The 21,387-nt window shown below is 31.7% G+C and overlaps 1 long non-coding RNA gene across 1 annotated transcript; it reads left to right on the top strand.

The window, feature by feature from the left end:
* The first annotated feature begins 4,125 nt into the window (after positions 1-4,125).
* LOC143066278 (uncharacterized) lies at positions 4,126-6,459 on the top strand. The gene is made up of 3 exons (XR_012975526.1): positions 4,126-4,527; positions 5,540-5,607; positions 6,058-6,459. It is a non-coding gene; the product is annotated as an uncharacterized LOC143066278 (long non-coding RNA).
* The last annotated feature ends 14,928 nt before the right edge of the window (positions 6,460-21,387 follow it).

Here is a 21,387-nt window from a genome sequence, read left to right on the forward strand (position 1 = left end):
TAGATTGTTGTGTTACAACTAAATAAAAGAATCAGTATATCAATTCTTAGAAATATATATTTTAAATCTAATTATTCTATCAATAAACTCACTTTGGATCCCGTCCTGTATTACACAGCAGATCATTGAACAAATTATCATGTACATACTCCATGGCCTAGATATTAAAAAAAAAGAACAGCCATTAATGAACAATGAGGACACCATTTTAAAATGACATTTAGTTACGTATCCTTATGATTTGAGTTAAACATATCTTTGAAATAAGACTGGAAAAAAAATGTTGTTTAAAAAAAGATTAAAAGTGACATGTGTACAACAACAGTTAATCACAATGCATAGTTAGGTGGTGATGCAGTAACAAAGTTCCAGCATGATGTTCCGTTTATATGTTATTTTACTTTCGTTGTGTAATTTTGTAAATCTCTGAATATTTTTCATAAAAGTTCACATGACACATGTGACCGATTGTTTGTGTGATTCCATATTTGGTATGGAAATTAAAAAAAAAATAACACCAGTCACAACATATAACTTTACGAACCCTCTGCTTGATCACATTCATTCCAAAGCCGACCGTCACTCTCTCCCGCTGGTAAATGTTCAGGGGATTGGTTATAAAATCATGATGTCTAGCATGGTTTTCACGTTCACTGGAAGACAAATTTAAACAAACGATCGCATATCAATTGAAATAGACCGAAATTGTTCTTGTTGTGTTGTTCGTTCAATATGAAATACTAACTCGAACATTATAAGAATGTTTTATATCAACGAAAATCGTATTGACAGGTCCGCTTACATTCTGATTGAAAGAATGAAATAATGGACAGACGAAAACATGCAACAGCGAATGCAGATTAATGAATAACCGCCTCGACATGTTGTCGAGGGGATACATACTTGGTAGTATCTTTCTTTTGTATCAAATGGTGACATATAGATTCTTACTCTGCAACAAGTGTATTACGATATTTCTCCACTCGAGACAGTTAAATTTTATTATTTAAAGCGCGAGGCTTGCCGAGCCCTTTAAATAATAAAATTTAACTGTCGAGAGTGGAGAAATATCGTAATACACGAGTTATAGTGTCGGAATCTGTTTCTCTGATGCTTTTTATCGTTCTTTTTCAAAGATTTTCAGAAAATTGTGCTCTTTATATGCGACGTCATCAGGCAAGGTCGCCTTTTTTCATGACGTCACAATAGGAAAATTGAGAAGAAAACAAAACATTTTGACGTCATAATCAAATTTTGACTAATCATTTGCCGAGAACAGATTTTTCACTAGTGAGGAGAAATATTTTTCTCACACCGGTCAGGAAATGTGAAAATAGCACAAAAATTAGAGAAAATATTTATTCAACTCTGTTAATGGTGTCGACCACCACAAAAAAAAAAAAACATTTCTGTACAGCCAATTTTTTTCAATTGATGGGACCAATTTTGTTTGTCTTGAGCAATTTTTTTTTTTTTATAAAATATTTTAAGGAAAAAAATCGTTAAATAAAGATACGTTACCATGAAATGTCTTGGCAGTTAATTATTTCATAAAGTTGTTCTTTACAAGTCAGGTACTGAAACAAAAGAAAATCAATCAGGTATATTGGAAACAGAAGAATAAGAATGAATCAATGAATTTACATTCGCAATATTATTAACATTTTCAATATATAAGAGCATACATTACATTGCACAGGTTATGCATCCAATAACAGAACATTAAGAGGAATGTTTGCCTCTCCAACTGATAATTAAAAGACAGTAGACAACATTTTCTTTGCTCATATTAAGATAAATAATATGATCTGTTAGACATTTTTAATTGAAATTCTCAATAATTATGTTATTATTATCAAGGCTTGATGTTCTAAACTGTATAAATAGATTTAAAGAATATCCGTGTTTCTCTCAGATATACACAAACAATACATACGTGAAGCCTACAAGTTTCCAATGAAATTTTACTTTCATCGTTATCATCTGTATAGTCTTCTTCATAACTTTCATTTTGTTCATCAGGACCTATTATCTGAGTTTGTGCCATCTCTTGAATATTATCTAAATTCATTCATATTAACATTATTTCAACTTATTCTTTAAAGTATATGTATGACATATTATAGCCGTGACAACACAATTTGTAACACATCACAGGTCTAAACACTATAAAAAGCAATACATTTACGAACCTCGTTGTAGACGCATGAACATGTCAAGTTTCGTGGAACGTCGAGACTGATTTTGTTAAAATATATGTACAAAACAATTTCAATAAATGTCAAATAGGGTCGAAAAATACCCAAAGGGACTGTCAACGTGGTTATTTTTGGCCTAGGTATGATGGTCTTATCAGTTTGAAAATTAATTTGATAATTGATGCGGTTCTTCGGATTCACATTAGCGTTGCAATACAAAAAGTGATATATTACATATTAAGTGAAACGCATTTTAAGCCGATATTAAACTTCGTGTGTAACATATGCAAAATATGTGTGTATATGTGAAGGTGATATAATTTCCCTCCGGACAATAAATACACGAGGAAGTAATGCAAAATAACCTGATCTGTTTACAGTGTATGACAAACCTCAACAAACTTTATTGATAAGATCCCTCTTTTATCTTCAAATAATCGTCCAAGACGCCAATAGGGTTACGTGTAATAAAAGTATGGCACCATTTAACTGAATTACTTACCACAGTTGTCCATAATTTAAATGAACGATTTGTTATAAAAATAATCGTTTGAGATGCAACTTGGCTTATGTTGGATAAATAAAACAAGTAATGTATACTGTCCTTTTCGCAGTGTATGATAACATTCAATTGACTTATGGTTACCAAGTCTCCCCTAATATAAATTGCGATAAAAATATATCAATTGACTGAACTTCTTACAGTGTACGACAAACATATTCATAATACTTTTATGCATTTATAAAAAGAAAGGCGTATTCAGTTTTACCCAAAGCTGTGATTGTATAGCGATCAATGTACACTTTAACTGATATTTATGTACACTAACGCTTCAGTCTGATTCCTTTTTTGATGTGCTGATTATCGTGCAGAAGCACAAGGCGTCCCGAAAATGCAGGTCAACCACCTTTTTCGGCATGAAAATGTCCTGTCGGACGAAAAATACACGATTAAGTAATGCAACATAACAACATAAACGTATGTAATCAAAGTGTATGACAAACCTCAACAAACTTTATTGGCACAGAGTCCTCTTTTCTATATAAACAATCGTTGGAGACGTTAATTCGGTTATGTATAATAAGAAATGTGTAGTAGTTAAGAAATAAGAAACGCAATGTGAAATGTCCTTTTCGTGCGGTATGACAACATTCAACTGACTTACGGTTACCAAGTCTCCCCTAATATAAATGACAATAATATATATAATACAATGCTTCGCTGAGCGCACTTGATACGACCTCAGTGGTCAAAACCCTGAACAGTAGGGGCAAATTTGAACATAATATTCAATCTTGATACTATCTGAATTTGGAGTGTGATCACATGTTTGCTATTATATTTTAAAGATTTCTGACAAAAATTAAATGTGGTCAAAGATTTAACAAACTTAATGCGCAATACTGTGCAATTGAAAATACCTCTTCTTGAAACTTTTCATAAATTTGATCTTTGAAAAAATGTTGAAAAAAATATGAACCGTTTAAACAATATTGGACCCTAACCCACCCCTATCCCCAACTCTTTTAAATCCATCTTAAAAGTATAAGATAAAAAAATTACATCATAGTCATGGCTAAAATTAGAAAACCTTGTTCAGCAAAATTTGATAGTGATATCTAAAAAATAAATTCCTTCATCAAACCAAGCCCATTTCAGGTGGCTTGGTCTTATTCAAAGTTTCTGTCAGAAGTGCCATTTTTGTTTAATCTTTACAGACAGTGAATCAAATTGGTCGAAAAAACGGATGGTCCCGGACCATATAAGCACAAAATATTACCTTTAAACCGGTATGTTAAAGGGACCATTTTCAATGAAATGATAGTAAAAATTGAGGTGTTCAAATATTTTTATCGGAAAATGAAAAAAAACTGTCTATGACACTTGGTCCAAAACTGTAATATGAAAATTGAAATATAGCGCGGGTAGGTTAATGCGGTTTCAAATAATTTTTTACAATTTTTGGTGATTGCATCGAAATCTCATCTATTACGTCATTTTCGAAACTATACGAATTTTGATTGGCTAAATCGGACGTTGGGAGAATTTGCTATAGAGTGGTGATTTTTTGGCTTCACCGAGGTCAAAGATTTATCAACTTGTTGTTTTTCGACAACGGCATTGCGACATTAACAATGTCTTCATACATGATCATTGTTCCCTTGAACACTTACAGTTTTAAGTAAGAAAATCGCCAAAAACTAAGATTCATCAACGTCAATGTTTAGCTTGTCACGTCAGTCATTATTATCAGCTGTTGAGCACCTTGTCACAGAAGTCGGCACATGGAAATCACAATGGAAAGGTGGATTTAGCATACATTTTGAGGTAAATACGTTGTAAATTGTAACTCTTTATCACCGGTACCCATTTCTTCTTATTGAATTTGTTGAAGTGAATCAAAACATTTATAATTCGTCATTTATTTGGATAACCGACGACGAAAACCGTTGACCTATGAATCAATCAACGAATCAATAAAGTTAGCTAAATGGAAACAATGCTCGGAGAAAGATTGTTTTAATATTAGTTTTATTAGACTTGATTTTTCCCAAGCTAACTGTTACATAATAATTACAACCCCCCCCCCCCCCCCCTTAATTCCCCCTTGGTTTAGTGTATACATGTAATAAATTAAAACTATTCATTTTTACTTTGGTAGTAAATTAAGGGGTGCACCCCCTATATTATCATACCCAGTCTACCTATCCTTAAGCTTAGTCATTTTTTGTTTATACTTTTATACACCACCTACGCAAATGAACAGTGTTGGTGTTTTTACATTTTAAACAGCGAATGACATTGTTTCAATTCAGAATTATTTTTTTTCATTGTGATTTAAGCATAAATTTTATTAAAATAAAACATGGATTTGTTTCACAAAGAGTATTTATATATCCATTGTCATTTCTAAGTTTATAAAAAATACCAGAATTTATAAATGCATGTTCAAACAAATAAAATGTACTATTATTAAAGTTATATTTCAGTTATCAGGCTACTGAGATTTTACAAAATGAGAGAATTTTTCATCTCAGTTAATATATTATCCAATTTAATTTTTAGTAATAGACATGAACATTTTAAATTGATCACCACTTTCATTCAATTGACATAAAGACTATTGATTACTTGTAGGATTTGCTAATCCAAATAAGTGACTTTAAAAGGTGTCAATCTACATTGATGTAAATATTTCAATATCATACAGATTAAATACCTAACAGTTTTTTTTAAGTATCTCCTTTATTGCCTATTTCCTACATGTTTAACAAAAAACTTTTGGTGTGTTTATTGCTTTAAAGTTTTGACTATGCAATTTTATATTTGTCTTTTGCAGAATTTGTATTCACTGGTTTTTTTTACTGCTTCCAAGTGAGTTGACATGTAGGAAGTCTGCATTTTGATGTAAGCATTCAAATATTATATTATTGTTACTGACACTTTAATATTTTTTAGTCACATGAAGTGATATGAAAGCTATTTTAAGATTAATTGCTTATGAGTTTAGATTACTCTGTCTATCATATTTATGTGTTAAGAAAGTAAACAAGCATGGCAATTATTTTATTACAAACATGTAAGTTTACTATTAGTTTTACCAACCACTGCTGATACTAAGGGCTATAGCTATTAAGCTTACTAAAATTTGATTATATTGAAGTTCTCTTTTTGTATCAGAATAAGAATATAAATAAGATAATTGTTATGTTCAAAATATTAATAACAGGGCACATTAAGAGCATATTATTATATAAATCAAGTTCAATGATTGAAGTAATAGATATTATGCATATATATAGCAATGGGGCTTATAAATTAATTATATTGTGTATAATAATATCATTTTTTTTGCAGGATTTTAAGATGAATGAGAAACAATGGCTACTTCCAATACAATAGCACAATTGATAAAATGAATAATACACAAGGACTGCACTTTTCATTCTAAGGAAGATCAACAAATGATACCCAAGCAAGGATATTATTTTCATATCAGATTCCTGTACATGAGATATAAAGAGAAAATTCATTTTCCTGAAAAGACAACTCTTTACTTATAAATATGTGTGACAAAATTAATGGAATCAAGACTGTTTTAACTGTGCTAAAAGGAATACAAATTAGAAGTTAATTGACTGTATTAAAAAAAAGTGAGAAAAAATTTACTGTATGAAAAAGCAGGTTCAGCAAAAGGAAATATGTTGAAATGAATGAATAACTAACTGCAATGATTCTGGAACATGTGTTAGTTCATGATCAAACTTTAACAAAGGAAAAATTTATAAGAAAGTGGAATACATATGTGATATTGTGTCCTAATTATGATCACTGAGGAGAGGATGTTTCACAGAACTTTTACTTCATAAATGTGTCACTGTGTACAAATTGTGATTTCATTCAGTGGATGAATTATATTTAGCTGTGCTCCATGGAATATTAAAATCAAAATCATTAATAGTGTTTATTAATAATAATGTGAAACAAAAGCAAAAGTGTTAGGAATGATGAAATGTTTTCACATACAAATTAGCATATAGATTCATCAATAGGAACACTCATTCCCTAATTTCAATGATTGTGAAACATGTTTTATAACAAAAACAAAAAAAAATCTATGTTATTTGGTTATGATGGTAAGTTGTGACACATTGAAAAACATACCACATGAAGTAAAATAAGTCATGTTAGCTGCATTTAATACACAATTTCAAATCAATCAATCAGTGAATGTATATTTTAAATTACTTGGGTTAAATGAAAAACTTTAAGGTTTTCAGACACTGATCATATATTCCCTTACAAAAACATTCACACCCCCTTTTCAGAAAGTACCAAATAATGCTTATTGAGGAGCAATTATCAATATTAATTCAATTATCTAATTACATGAAGCTTTCACTGATGATAAATATTATAATAACTTTTCTTATTCAGTTCAACATGATTTAAACTGATGTCTGCTAGTTTTATGCTGTTTTATCCTTAAAAATAAACAACTCATTGATGGTTAGCATTGCAATTATAAAAGATAATATATTATATTGATATTAATAAAATATAGATAATCAAAACAGTTGTCCAAGTTCATGATTTTTCTAATTTATACAGATTTAGGCCACAGATTCATTAATTGGGATCTGAACTGGGGGTGAGGGGGTTGTCAATTAGTTGCTATGAGAATTTTTCTCTATTATTTTTATTCAAATAGCATCTTTTCTTTACCCTGCAAAATTATTATTATATATTCTTTAAAAAAAACTTTACACCCTATATATACCTATATTTCTGTTTCCTGTACCTTAAAAAGAGATTACAGCTAATTTCCTAAAGCATGTAGAGCAAGACTTAGGTTACCTTGCTTGCTTTGTTTGTATATTGTACAATAATAATTTAGATAACATCCAATAGTGAATTTCACTATAATATTTACAGGTTTAAGTTTGCCTATATTTATTGTTTGAAGATGACAACCTTAAGTGCTTTAAGCTTTAAGCCTGGGTAAATATTTATACAAACAAGACAAGCAAGTCAACCAAAGTTTTACTCTACAAGCTTTAGGAAATTAGCTGTAAAAGAAAATATTCTGCAAATTTATAAGTTACAGAGATAATGGTACATATATACATACATAGAATAAATACATATTTTGGAGTTTTAAGTATGCTTGAATGAGACACAGAATATTCATTGAATGTGTACATGGTGTATAAAGGGTATGTGTGAAAAAAATGTTGCAGGATTTAAAATATAATTAAATTTCCATTAGCTCTTGCACTATCATATTTGGTATAAATTGATTTAATGGTCCCATACTTACTGACCATGGCACCATAAGTTTTTTTGTTATGAAATCATCATCTATTTTTCTTAAAGTATGTTTTCTATCAGCATGTGGTTGTTAAATTTATTGAGAGAGAGAAAAAGCAGGACATTGAATATATATTTCAAGCTGTCATTTATATATGGTGTGATTGCCACTGTGACCAACGACTGAATAATGTACAGTGTATGGGTCTGTATGATTTATGAAGAATGAGCAAGATTCATGATTTTATTGTACACTCTAAATGTTTACACTGTTACAAGTGGCAAAACCCAAACATGAGAGGCACCTCACCTGACAAAATAGAATGCAAAGAGCTATCTGATTGATTGAATGGTGTTTAACGACACTTCCCACACTGTTGTGCGAATACACGGAGGTCATGTTTTATTGGTAGATAAAGCTACAGTGTCCGTAGAAAAATTCAATACATAATTTTTTTGCCAAAAAATACCAAACAGAAAGAAAAGGGGCTTCATACCCCAAGCCGATGTGTAATTATAATCATTCTGATCTATTCTCCGAGTAAAATATATATATTTAAATAGTTTGTTTCCTTTATTAAATATTTGGTTATGGAGAAGATGCAACAAAAAGTACATTTAAATAAAGATCAGCAATAATTTCCCGATGACTGAAATTTTTATTTCTGTTTACAGAATTACTTCCCTTTGAAAGTCACTTGTGCGTTTGTAAACAATGTCGGACACAAAAAATTGTGAAACACGTTAACTTTGACTCAAAAGTGCTAGCGTGTAGAAATGATGAATTTTTGGGTCAAGTTAACGTACAGAAAGCTGAATATTAATATTTTTCGAAAACTCGGTTCATGTTGTTAATACCGTTTAAGTGTTAGACGTTGTAATATCTGAAGGTCAAAGTATTTTTGGCACAATTCAGTCGAAAATCTCCGTTTATGTATTTAATCTTTTTATTCAAAGGAGGCGAGTAGCACTTTTCTAATACTTTGGTATATAAGCTATCCACAGATAACAATATTTAGAAAAACAAGACTGTCTAGACGCTAGCACTTTTGAGTTTACTGTTTTCACGTTTATAAATAGATTTTGAGTGTCACGTGATAACCACGTGATAATTTGAGAATGTTATTTTTGAAAACGAAAATTTATATTGTCAACTTACTAGCAAAACTAAAAAATATAACAAATTACACTATTAATGAGTCAAAAAGTCTTTTTATTAAAAGTCGAAATTTAAGTATCATTTTTTCATTTTTTCGAAAATACAGCATTAACATACCCGCGAGCTTCAAAGAAAAAGCCAAAAAATATATAGGTCATTCCTTCGTAAATTTTACGGACGCCATCACGAGTTGGTTGACCGTTATGAAATAACCGTTTCAGAAATGATATCGGATATGTTCCTTCCTTAACTACAATCCCCTTCCCTTTCATGAATGTGACCTACCGAATTAGACTATTTACCAGATTTGTTATCACATGAGCAACATGACGGGTGCCACATGTGGAGCAGGATCTGCCTACCCTTCCAAAACACCTGAGATCACCTCGTTTTTGGTTGGGTTCGTGTTGTTTTTATTCTTTAGTTTTCTATGTTGTGTCAATTGTTCATCTGTTTGTCTTTTTCATTTTTAGCCATGGCGTTGTCAGTTTATTTTCCATTTATGGGTTTGACTGCCCTTCCGGTATCTTTCGTTCCTCTTTTATCGGGTCAAAATATTAGGCTGCATCCATGTCCTTCCTTTTTCTTAAAGGGCTCATGTATCGACAAAGGAGGAAACTTCGTAAATGGTTTTCTTTTACCCGTGAACAAGAAAGATTTTATAGTTTGTTTGAGGTTTGGTGATTTTGAGTTGAAGGCTATGAATGGAAATTCTTTGTGAAGGTTTTATTGGATTCTTCGAACAGACATTGTTTACATATTGCTTTAGCGCACTTGTGCAGTGATGCTTGTCGATACCCTGTTTTTGGTATTGTTTTCACGTGTTCTCATCATTTCAGTCAATTTGCAGTACTGAAACTTTTAGTAATTTTTCCGCACTGAAAGTTTCAATCCCTTTTAAGTAATAACGATTTCAGTCTTTTATGAGGACTGAAATTGTCAGTTGAAAATATTCCAAGACATATGAATAAATGAAATTAAACAGGCAAAACACACACATGCTTTATTGCCGTTTTAATCTGGCTGACGACAACTTCAAAATGTACCATTGTGATGAAAATTACAGACTGAGAACTGTCAACAGATTAAGAAAACTGAAAATTTCACATAACGAATTACGACTTAAAACAAGGAAGTTTACATTGTAGGATGATAAAGTTGAATAACATCGACAAGGAAAAAAAATCTTTTGCCCTTTAACCCTAGATTTTGACAGGGAAATGGTGAAATTTGGTGAAATGTCATTTTAGCCTTTTACAGGCACACATTACACCGATAACATTTTTTTATTGACAAAAATATCAATTATTTAACGTTTTTATCACTCAAAATATTTATAAAATAATAATGACTTTACGACACAAACTGTTCGTGTGCTTGGTAATTCATGGGTGAAATTATACGCTGTCAAATATTCCCGATTCCCGATTTTTAAGTACATCATCAAAGTATTAAATAGAAAATGACATCATAGTCATGGCTAAAAAAAGAAATTCTTGAACAGTAAAATTTAATAGTAATATCTAAAAATAAATTCCTGTATCAGCATTTAACGCACATAAACAACAAAAAAATGAATTCCTATATCAGCATTTAACACACACAAACAACCAAACAACCCCACCCAAAATTTTTTTTTTTTTTACCACAAACCTTTTTTTACAAAAGATTTTTAACCTCCTACCGTTGTTCCAAACAACCTCAACACAAAAAATGTCCCCTTTTTCATCCCTCTCCCAAAATTTCTTTTTTTACACCCCCCCTCTTTTTCCAAACAAAACATTCTTCCCCTCAAGTGTGGTCAGAATATCCAAATTGCTATTGGAATTTGCAACCATAATTCACCATTTAAATAAGTCTAAAAATAGAAAATGACATGCAAAACAATGACTAAAATCAATATTTCTTAATCATAATAAATTTAATAGTAACTTGTAAACCTTAAAATTACAAAATTTCTTTATACATTATGTAAAAGGTATCAAACATAGTATATTTGAATTACGGTTTTTGCCTCAATTTTCCTTTAACCAGAAAAACCCTTATATTCCCCTTGTTTTGACCCTAGTTTCCAAATGATTTGAGCCATAACTTCCCAAAGTCAATCATAACCATCATTTTATGAAATGAAAACTTGTGGTATAATTTCAGAGAGATTCATACACTTCAACACAATTTATTGTGGAAACTACAAACATGATTATTTGGGCGCCCTTTTAAGCCTCTAATTCTTAATTATTGGGACCATAACCCCAAAAATCAATCCAAACCTCCCTTTAATGGTTACAAAATTGTCTTCAGACGACGCTGACGACGACAACGACGACGACGACGATGACGAAGTAATACCAATATACGACCAACCTTTTGTTTAATTCAAGTGGTCGTATAAAGACAGACCTTCTGACAGTGTTTGAAAAACCTATTTTGGTTATTTACATAAATTTTCCTTTTTATTGTGACAATTACCTTCCTCTTTCCAATTGTTGCCGCATACATTCTTCTTCCATCAATAACCACATTCGTTTACTCTTTCTCTTGAAAGAACCCTAACCTTTACATATCCCTATCCCTAACTTAAAACCTCAATCTAATCAGAATGTGGCATGTCAGTAACTACTATTAGTCCTTCATTAATTAATGTATTAATCTACTTAGTTTCTTCTTTTACCTATGTTGACATCCGAGTCGAAATTCTTTTAAACTGAGATTTTACTATGCGTATTTCTATGTGAATTAATAAAATGCTACAGAGGAGGGAGGAGATTTCATAATACACATTGACCCCGTTGCATATATGCGCCTGTCGAAAGTTAGTGGCCGCCAGTTTTTTAAAGTCTTTAGTGAGTTTTTTTTAAATTTGTTCATCTATATTTTTCGGAGTTTAATGTGACAACCTTTTCCACTGAACTAGGACGCATGTTTATTGCTTGAGCCAATTGAAGCTTGTATGTCAGTGCTGTATGTTCTCGTTTTTGGGATGTCAAATTGTTGGACTCTTTTCTGTTTTTTGGTTTTTGACTCTTTAACGCATACGCCGTTTCATTTTCCATTAGCTGGGATATAACGATATAATTTACCAATGACAGATAGATACATATAATACTATCTTGTTTAATTGCAGCATCTGTATGTTACTGCTCTTTTCTATTTCTACATCATCGTTATCAGTGTTATCATCCTTACCTTCCTCATCATGAATATCACAACGATCCCTGCTGTCTTCTTCAGCATCATCCTCCTCACTGTGTTCGTGTTCAGTCTTTCCTTGGTAATGCATGTATTGACTATCTTCATCCTCATTTGATGTTGTGTCAGCCGTCTGCGTGCTGTCTTTTTGTCCGCTGTTCTCACGTTTGGTATTTGCTGTTAAAACAATTAAATTATCAAACAGATTCGATATCAACAACATAAGTAATTAACTAATTATAGCATTAGTATCTATAACTACAATGAACTTTTGAACAATAGCCTGTTGCGTTGTGGATTCTCTGTACAACTTTAGTTCTATTTTTATATCAAAGGTTTATTTCACGGAGAAATGTTAAGAAATGAATATAGTATTAAGCGATACAAAATGACAAAAACATTTACTGTTGATAAGATCTGTCAACATTGCTCTCAATTCCATGTTGCCATTCGTAACTTCTGCTTTCATTTCTTCTGCATTAAAGCTGTTCATCAAGTCTTTCAATTCCATGTTCCCGTTTCTTATTTCCGCCTTCAATTCATTTCTCTGAAAGTTATAAAACTGCGTTTTATTTCAGTATTTCATCGTATTTTGAATAAATGATATATATCTTGTACAAGTTGCACAGCGCATTTCATAATAAAAATAAAACACAAAATTAAGTTACATAGGCGCCTTCATAAACAGATCAATTAAATTTTTAAGAATAACCTTCAGAAGAAAGAACAAACCCAAGGGTCAAGCAATACATATTACAATTTAGTAGAAAAGTAGCCAAAGTGTGCACATTACTTAATTTCATTTCTGTTCAATCATTTTAGATGTGATATTTCTATAAAACACGCCAAAATCCATTATTTCGTTATGTACGCAGTTCAAATTGCATACATCTCATTTCAATATATCTGCATGTAGATGGTCCAACTGTCTTATATTTTGTCATTTCATCTTATATTATCATAATTAAATTATTGTTTTGCATTAGCGTCGCCAATATCAAGTGAGTACGTTCTACTGAATAATTCTTATTATTTTGACAGAATAATTCCCTCCTTTGACTTACCATGTGTTTCATGTGTATTGTCATCCAATTATCCATTTCTGCAACAACAAAAAACAAGGAATACAAGTGTAAAATAACAATGTCATAGATACGGGTAGTTGAGCATGAAATATTTATTACATCTCATAGTTTTGATTTGCAGTCGTGCTAATTATTGACAATGCAAACATACGTATAAGGTCTATTCAAAGTGATAGGTGGAACACAGACAGATAAAATGTTTGTAATTTATCTAATTTTTCTAGAGGTTTTTGTTAGACTTATATACCTATTCTTATTTTCCGGTTTGAATATTTGGTAGAAGATACATGTATTTAAACACTAATATTGTATACTACGTTGTCACTTAGCTACCACTAGTTAATATTTAGGTAAGCTTTTTGTAAAAGCTACATTTTTCTATACAACTCTTTATTAAAAAAAAAAACATCAATTGATACAGCCCTTGGATGGTGTAAACTTCCAAAAAGCAAAGCACTGTAAGCTCTGAAGACAGTTAGTTAAACACCCAGGCAAACATGATCGTGAAAACTGTATTGCGTCACTTATTTTTTAAGATTTGAAAGAAAAAAAAAAACATTAATAGATATAAAGATTTGGTTTTGAAGTTTGGTTTTACTTGTAGAAAGCTTATTTCAAACGGGATAGCACATCCTCATTTTTACGGAAATGTTGTTAACCGTGCCCGGAAATTTTAAATGATCCATGTAAACTTATCGCTCCTTTAAATAAACTTATTCTAAAAGGTTACCAATTCAACACTGTAATAAGATCATTGAATATAGTTTTTATTGGTATAAATATTGATTTTGTAATTAGTAAATTAAAAGCAAACTAAATATTACCAGTATGTTATATACATATAGACATGCAATCTGTCGATACCTGTAACTTGGCATTGCACAAGGTCATTTGTTCTCTGGCTATTTATGACGTCTTTACACTGAATCCATTGGATGTTGGATTTGTATGGATTGATAGTTTAGTCTTAGATGCATGATATTTTTTTATTAGTTGTTAGTGGCTTTGCACTAGCTGTCAGATAACTGCGAGTACTCTCAGATCTGTTCCTAGTGTCCTTTTGTTGTCGGGATGTACAAGTACCCGGCCACGTCCTCTTGTATTTTTGTCCATCTGATGAGTTAATCCTTTTTCAACAGATTCGTTCTTATGTTGTACTGTTATACCACTTTCCAAGGTTAGGGAGAGGGTTGGAATCCCGCTAACATGTTTAGCCCCTCCACATTATTAAAGTATGTGCCTGTTCGAAGTCGGAAGTGGTAATTCAGTGGTTGTCGTTTGTTTATGTGTTACATATGTGTTTTTCGTTCATTTTTTTAATATAAATAGGGCCGTGAGTTTTCTCGTTTGAATTGTTTAACATTGTCTTATCGGGGCCTATTATAGCTGACTATGCGGTATGGGCTTTGCTCATTGTTTAAGGCCGTACGGTTACCTTTAATTGTTAATGTCTGTGTCATTTTGGTCTCTTGTTGACAGTTTTCTCATAAGCAATCATACCACATCTTCTTTTTTATATTAAACATTTATTGTACATGTTTCTTTATTTAATGAATTATTTAGTAAGGCAAATTAGTCAATAGTTATCAAAGGTACCAGGATTATAATTTAGTACGCCAGACGCGCGTTTCGTCTACATAAGACTAATCAGTGACGCTCATGTCAAAATATTTATAAAGCCAAACAAGTACAAAGTTGTAGAGCATTGAGGATCCAAAATTCCAAAAAGTTGTGCCAAATATGGCTAAGGTAATCTATGCCTGGGATAAGAAAATCCTTAGTGTTTAGAAAAATTCAAAAGTTTTGTAAACAGGAAATTTATATATGTTTTTTTAGCAATGTTCCCTTAATTCGTCACTCCTATAGTCGCTTGCCATTGGGCAAAGTTCAGTACACATTGAATTGGTCTAGTAAAGTGATATGAATATGTGACGCCTAGGAGATTGACCCTGTATATCATTCAAATCTTTTTGAAATGACGAACAGGAATGAATAAGGTGTAGTAGTGGATATTTCTACTGTTTAAAAGTTATCAAACAGCAGGGGGTGTGATGACCCTAGGAACTCAATTTATATTTCATTTATTTTGTTATATTGTCCCATACATTAATACATATGGTTGGGGATCTTGACCGTTTACAATTTCTCTTACAGGAGGGGGTAGTACGACCCCTGATATGATTTGCTATATTGTCCCATACATGAATACGTATGGTTCAGGATCTGAGGATCTTGAAAGAGCAAACGTTTAACATGCATATATTGTAGATGTATGTTAATTTAATGAATTGATCATTAAAGGGAACTAGCTATGAGATATATGAAGTATACAAAGTATGATTGTTTTTGTTCAATCATTAATAAAAGTGAAAAAGTGAAATAATGGTTTACTCTTAGCAGCCAGTATGGTACAATTCTGCCAAAATAAGCTAGGAAACCTCGATTTTAAATTATTCACTTGCCAGTAAGTTTTTCAACCTCGTTGAGTGCGTATTCGTGGGAACTTTAATTAAACTCCTTAGCTCGAGATGGATAACGCATGCATTGTGTGCCTGTTTGATTTAAAAAAAAAAAAAACAAACATTGAAAGTGAAATAAAGGTCAATCCTTTGATTGACACATTCAAATCTCCAAAAAGTCACTTAAATACACGTATTAAACGTGCTTGTAAGCTCTGAATGGTAACTATTGGTTCAATTTATCGGTGGGAAGTAAAATTAATCATTGCATTGGTATAAGTTGATTAAACAGCAATTATAGACAAAGGAAGATAAATCCGATTTTTTAAAGATGTTTTTAACAATGACATCATGTTTCATGTAAAATCATCAAATTTTGCCAGAATTTGCAAGATTTTAAAAACTCTAACAATTTGTTGGATTTGTCATCACATAATCAACACGACGGGTACCAGGAGCAGGATCTTCTTACCCTTCCGGAACACCTGATATCACCCCTAGTTTTTGGTGGGATTCGTGTTGTTTATTCTTTAGTTTTCTACGTATCAGGACTGGGAAAAGGTATAAATAACAATGAAAATCTCTTTCATTGCAAATAACATAATGGTTCCAAAATAAATAAAACATTTTACAAATAATTCATTAGCAAAGTGTTCAATGAACACAGTGGTAGTCATAAGAGTAGTAAACAGTTACTGACCTGATTTCAATAAGTCTTCGTTCTTCTTTCTAACGTTTCAAATGATCAACCTTCCTACTTCTATTTATGAATTTTGACATTCTTCCTCCTTCCCTTTCTGACGTAAGGGAAGGAAGGAAGAATGTGTCCTTCCAGAAAAAGGAAGGAAGGTATGCGGTACCAAGAGGTAGGATTGAGGTCTGTAGAGAGAAGCTGAAGGATCAAAATATTTTGTGATAAGAGGAAGGAGGATGGTTTGTGGTTACAAGTAGGAAAAAGGAAGATGTGTATAAAAAGAAAAAGAAAGGTGTGTTTATAAAGAAAAGGGAAGGGGGAAGATGTGTTTTATGAAAAAGAAGGAGGAAGGTATGTGGTATCAAGAGGAAGAGGGTCAAACAGAAGGAGGAATGTGGGTTTTAAAAGAAAAAGGAATTGGGAAGATGTGTTTTAGGAAAAGGAATTCAGAAGATGTGTTTTAGGAAAAGGAATTAGGAAGATGTGTTGAGAAAAGACAATGAGGTATTTTGTAGCAAAACAAAAAGAGAGGATGTGTAAGTAAATATTAAAGACATGACCGACATGGTCATTTCAGTTGTTCGTTAATTGTCCGTTAGACTTTTAAATATATATTTTCAGCTAGTGTGTACAAAAGTCTTGACGTAGGTAATTTTTTAAGACTTTGATAAATACTTGGCAGACATGATGAACTGTTTAGATACAAGTTTAGACATAGAATAAAGACTAACGAGAGTTAACCAATTTGGGCGTGTTTGAGCTTTGGGCGTTTGGTCTTTATCTGGTATTTGCATCCAGTGGACATTTACTTTATAATATGTATTATATTAGTCAATAAATCATTTACAAACCATTTCCTTTGATTCACACACCACACTCCTCTTCCTCTTGTTACATCATATTCTCCTGTTATCGCCAACCTTCCTACTTCCTTTTATTACCGCACACCTTCCTCATCGCAATTCCTCTGGTTATCGTTTACCTTCCTCCTTGCACTTTTCCTTTGTTACTGCACGCCGTCTGTTTTCATCTTGTTACGCACATATTCTTGTTTTATTTCTTTTTCTTGTAACCGATTATCTTCCTCCTTTTTTCTTATTACTACATGACTCATCCTTCCTCTTGCAAACGCACACATATTAAACCTATTCCTAACCCTAACTCTAATCCTTACCTTAACCCATTCTTCCTTTTTTCTTGTTTCGGCATGTGTCATCCTTCCTCTTGCGAACGCACAAATACATCTTTTGTCCTTCCTCTTGTTACAGCTGTTGTCGTCATCCTTTCTCATCCTTCCTTTTGTTTCCAAACATAATCATGTCCCTTTTGACCTTTGACACCTTCCTTCGTCCGTCCGCCTACGTCAGAAAAGCAAGGACGAAGAATGTTAAACGTCATAAATGGAAGGAGGAAGATCCATTATTTAAATCTAAGAGGGATTAACAATATAAACAATTGGTACGAAGTCTTACGTAACAGTTTAGTTAATATTAACTGCTGGAATGACTACCATTTTATTGAACAATACAGAAATGAGGAATCTGAAGACATGTTTTTTGTTTGTTTTAAAAACCGAAGTTCTTCTATTAAAGAAATTGACAACGGTTCCAATACGATGTGATATTTAAAAATAATACTAATATGCTGTTACATCTCTTCTATGTTCCACTACCAGTATATTACTGTGATATTTTATGACATATTTTATATACAAAAAATAAAGATTGGGCTGATAACGGTATTTTGTTGATTAATGATCTTGTAGATAATGAGGGTAAACTAATGTCTTTTCAGCAATGCAAAAATATGCATGAAATTAAATCTAGTTTAAAATGGAGTTATTCTCTTAAATATAATATCTCTAATGAAAATCTTTATACAGTTCAATTCTACCAAATAATATAAGAATTTTTTTTTATCAAATAACGGACCAAAAGATGTGTATTATGTTTTCTTAGAAAAGGGCAATTCAAGGCCTAGCTGTGAAGATAAATGGTCTCTAAGATCAAACCAAAATAAAATGATTTAAAAAAAGCGCATAATACATGTATGTCTTTTTACGCCACAAAAAAAACTCTAAACTTCATCGGTTCCAATACAGAACAGTGCACAGAATCATAGGCACAAATGAATTTTTATTTAAAATTAAGATAAAACAATCAGATAAATGTACTTTTTTATGAAGCTATTGAAGATCTTGAGAAAAATTTTAAACATGCCATAAAATATAAGATTGATGGATTGAACTTGGTGATTTGATTTATAACCAAACACAAATATTTATTCCATTCAATATAGATATTATTTATTTGGAAATTTAGGTAACAAAGGATATAATATGAGAACAAAACTTAATAATACTCCTTACAAAACTCTATATGTACAGAACAAAACTCTGTGAAAATAAGGTAAATTTTACAGGACTAAAAAACTACCTAAAAAAATCTCTTGCATTATAAAAGAATGTATTTTTTAAAAGAAACCGTTTTTACATGGCCAAGATCTGTTGGGACCCCTGGCTTCCAATTTTAGAGGAATAATTTTGATTATACAAAAATTAGGTACATTGTGTACCGGAATTACTTTCATGTACAATTCTTTACCTTATCCATATTGTCATCTACGTTATGATTTGATACTGTTATCTGTTGGCTTAAATGTAGGCTGAATGTTTTGTCTATGTTTATAACTACATTTATGTTCGTCTAAGTTTTTACCTGTACGCAAAAATTTAAATAAAAAAATCCTTTGCAAACTATATTATGAATGCTGTAAGTAAAATATATTTATCATTTTTTTACTTGATTTTTTTTTTGTTGCTTTTTCCAAAATTCTAAATTTCTGTGATTTTTTTTATTCTTTATTTTTTCTTATCTATTCAGATTTGTGGATCATTTAAGTTTATAATGTATTAGTTGGATATACTATAATTTATAAATGTATATATTACAGTTTAAAAAACTAACAAGTACTAACCAAATTGGTTATATGCTATTAACGGTTAACGAGGACGGGATAGGGTACCGGTATTTGATGTATTCACTAACAAAGGTCGAAACTATCGATAAAGTATGATTTACTAAAATAAGAAAAACAAATCAGTAAAGATAACGGTGAGGGTTTTGATTAGGGCAAAGGTTAGGGTTGAGGCTGAGGATTAGGGTTAAACAAATATAAGTACAACAAAAAGTATATTGCAAAGGCACAATCGCGTGTTTTTTTTACCAGTTGGAGTTTAAATGCGCCTTTCAACTGCTATTGCACACTGACATACGTTACCAGCTGTTAAACGTTAAAAAGATATTTATTTTGACATATGTTGTGTCTATTTCGTACAATTTTGCAATCCGAAGATATTGCGTCATAACTAGATATTTTTTGGTCTATAACTATAATAAACATTTACTTGCATCATCCCTGTGTTTGTGGTTTAAAGGATATTCTAACACAGTGATAACTGCTGTACCCATATTTTGATTATTTCATTTATTATGTCTGTTTTGTTCACGCATCAATGTAAAGATAAAGGAATTTGATGAGACTGTCGTAAAAGTGAGAGGTTTAGTGCTATAAATCAGGTCACCATTTTCTACATTTAAAAAAGCCTGTACCTAGTCAGGAATATGACAATTGTTGTCCATTCGTTTGATGTGTTTTGTCATTTGATTTTACCATGTGGTTAGGGACTTTCCGATTGAATTTTCCTCGGAGTTCAGTATGCTTGTGATTTTACTTTTTCTATTACCATTGGCTGGAAATATCCTAGGGATTTTCAGTTCACGTTTAATATTCTATTAGCCGATGAAAAATATCTTATGCAATTTTACTAGAAAATCACGGAGGGAAAACACATAGAAAACATTTACGTTGCAATTCAAATTAGACAAAAAGAAATGCATGTTTCCATTAAATTGCTAAGATTGAATGTTTTACCTTAAATCTGGTTGTGAAAGTGTATAGCTTTGGAATATCTAGAAAGAGATGGAAAGAGGAGTTAAAAAAAACATTAAAAAGAGGGGCGAAAGATACCGAAGTAACAGTCAAATTCATAAATCGAAAATAAACTGACAACGCCACGGCTAAAAATGAAAAAGACAAACAGACAAATTATAGTACACAAAAAACAACATAGAAAACTAAATATTGAGCTACAAGAACCCACCAAGAAATTGGGGTGATATCAGGTGGTACGGAAGGGTAAGCAGAGTCTGCTCAACAGATGATACTCGTCGTGATGCTCATGTTATTAAAAACACGGTAAAAAGTCTAATTTGGTAGATCACATTAATGAATAGGGAAGCGGATTAAAGTTACGACATAAAAAACATATCCGATATCATCTGTGAAACGGTTATTCAATAACGGCCAACAAATGGATTTGTTAAAGATAATGAACTGAGACCTACTGTGAAGGACACCACATTGCTGAGAAGGATACATGTTACGTTTTCTGACTATTTAGTAAATAAATATGCATTTGTAAACATTTCAAGGTCTGGGGAACCAAGACCAACCGTTCAAATATTAACAAAAGCGTTGTCATATTGATTGTCACTACACGATCCGTCTATCACTGGTGGTAAGCGGATGGTCGTAACTAAAAGTTATGACCATCCGGAGATGGGAGACAACTCTAGGGATAAGTTTTTCTTTTCCGATTTTCGTGCAGTAAAATGTTCATTTGAGTCAAACCGCTTGTCTCATACATACTATTCGGTGGTTCGGAGATATTGAAACCAAATTTGATGCATTAAAACATTCCAATTTTCGTGAAATAGTCATTCAAATTTC

This window comes from Mytilus galloprovincialis, chromosome 3, assembly GCF_965363235.1.
Source record: "Mytilus galloprovincialis chromosome 3, xbMytGall1.hap1.1, whole genome shotgun sequence".
NCBI classification, from domain to species: Eukaryota; Metazoa; Mollusca; class Bivalvia; order Mytilida; family Mytilidae; genus Mytilus; species Mytilus galloprovincialis.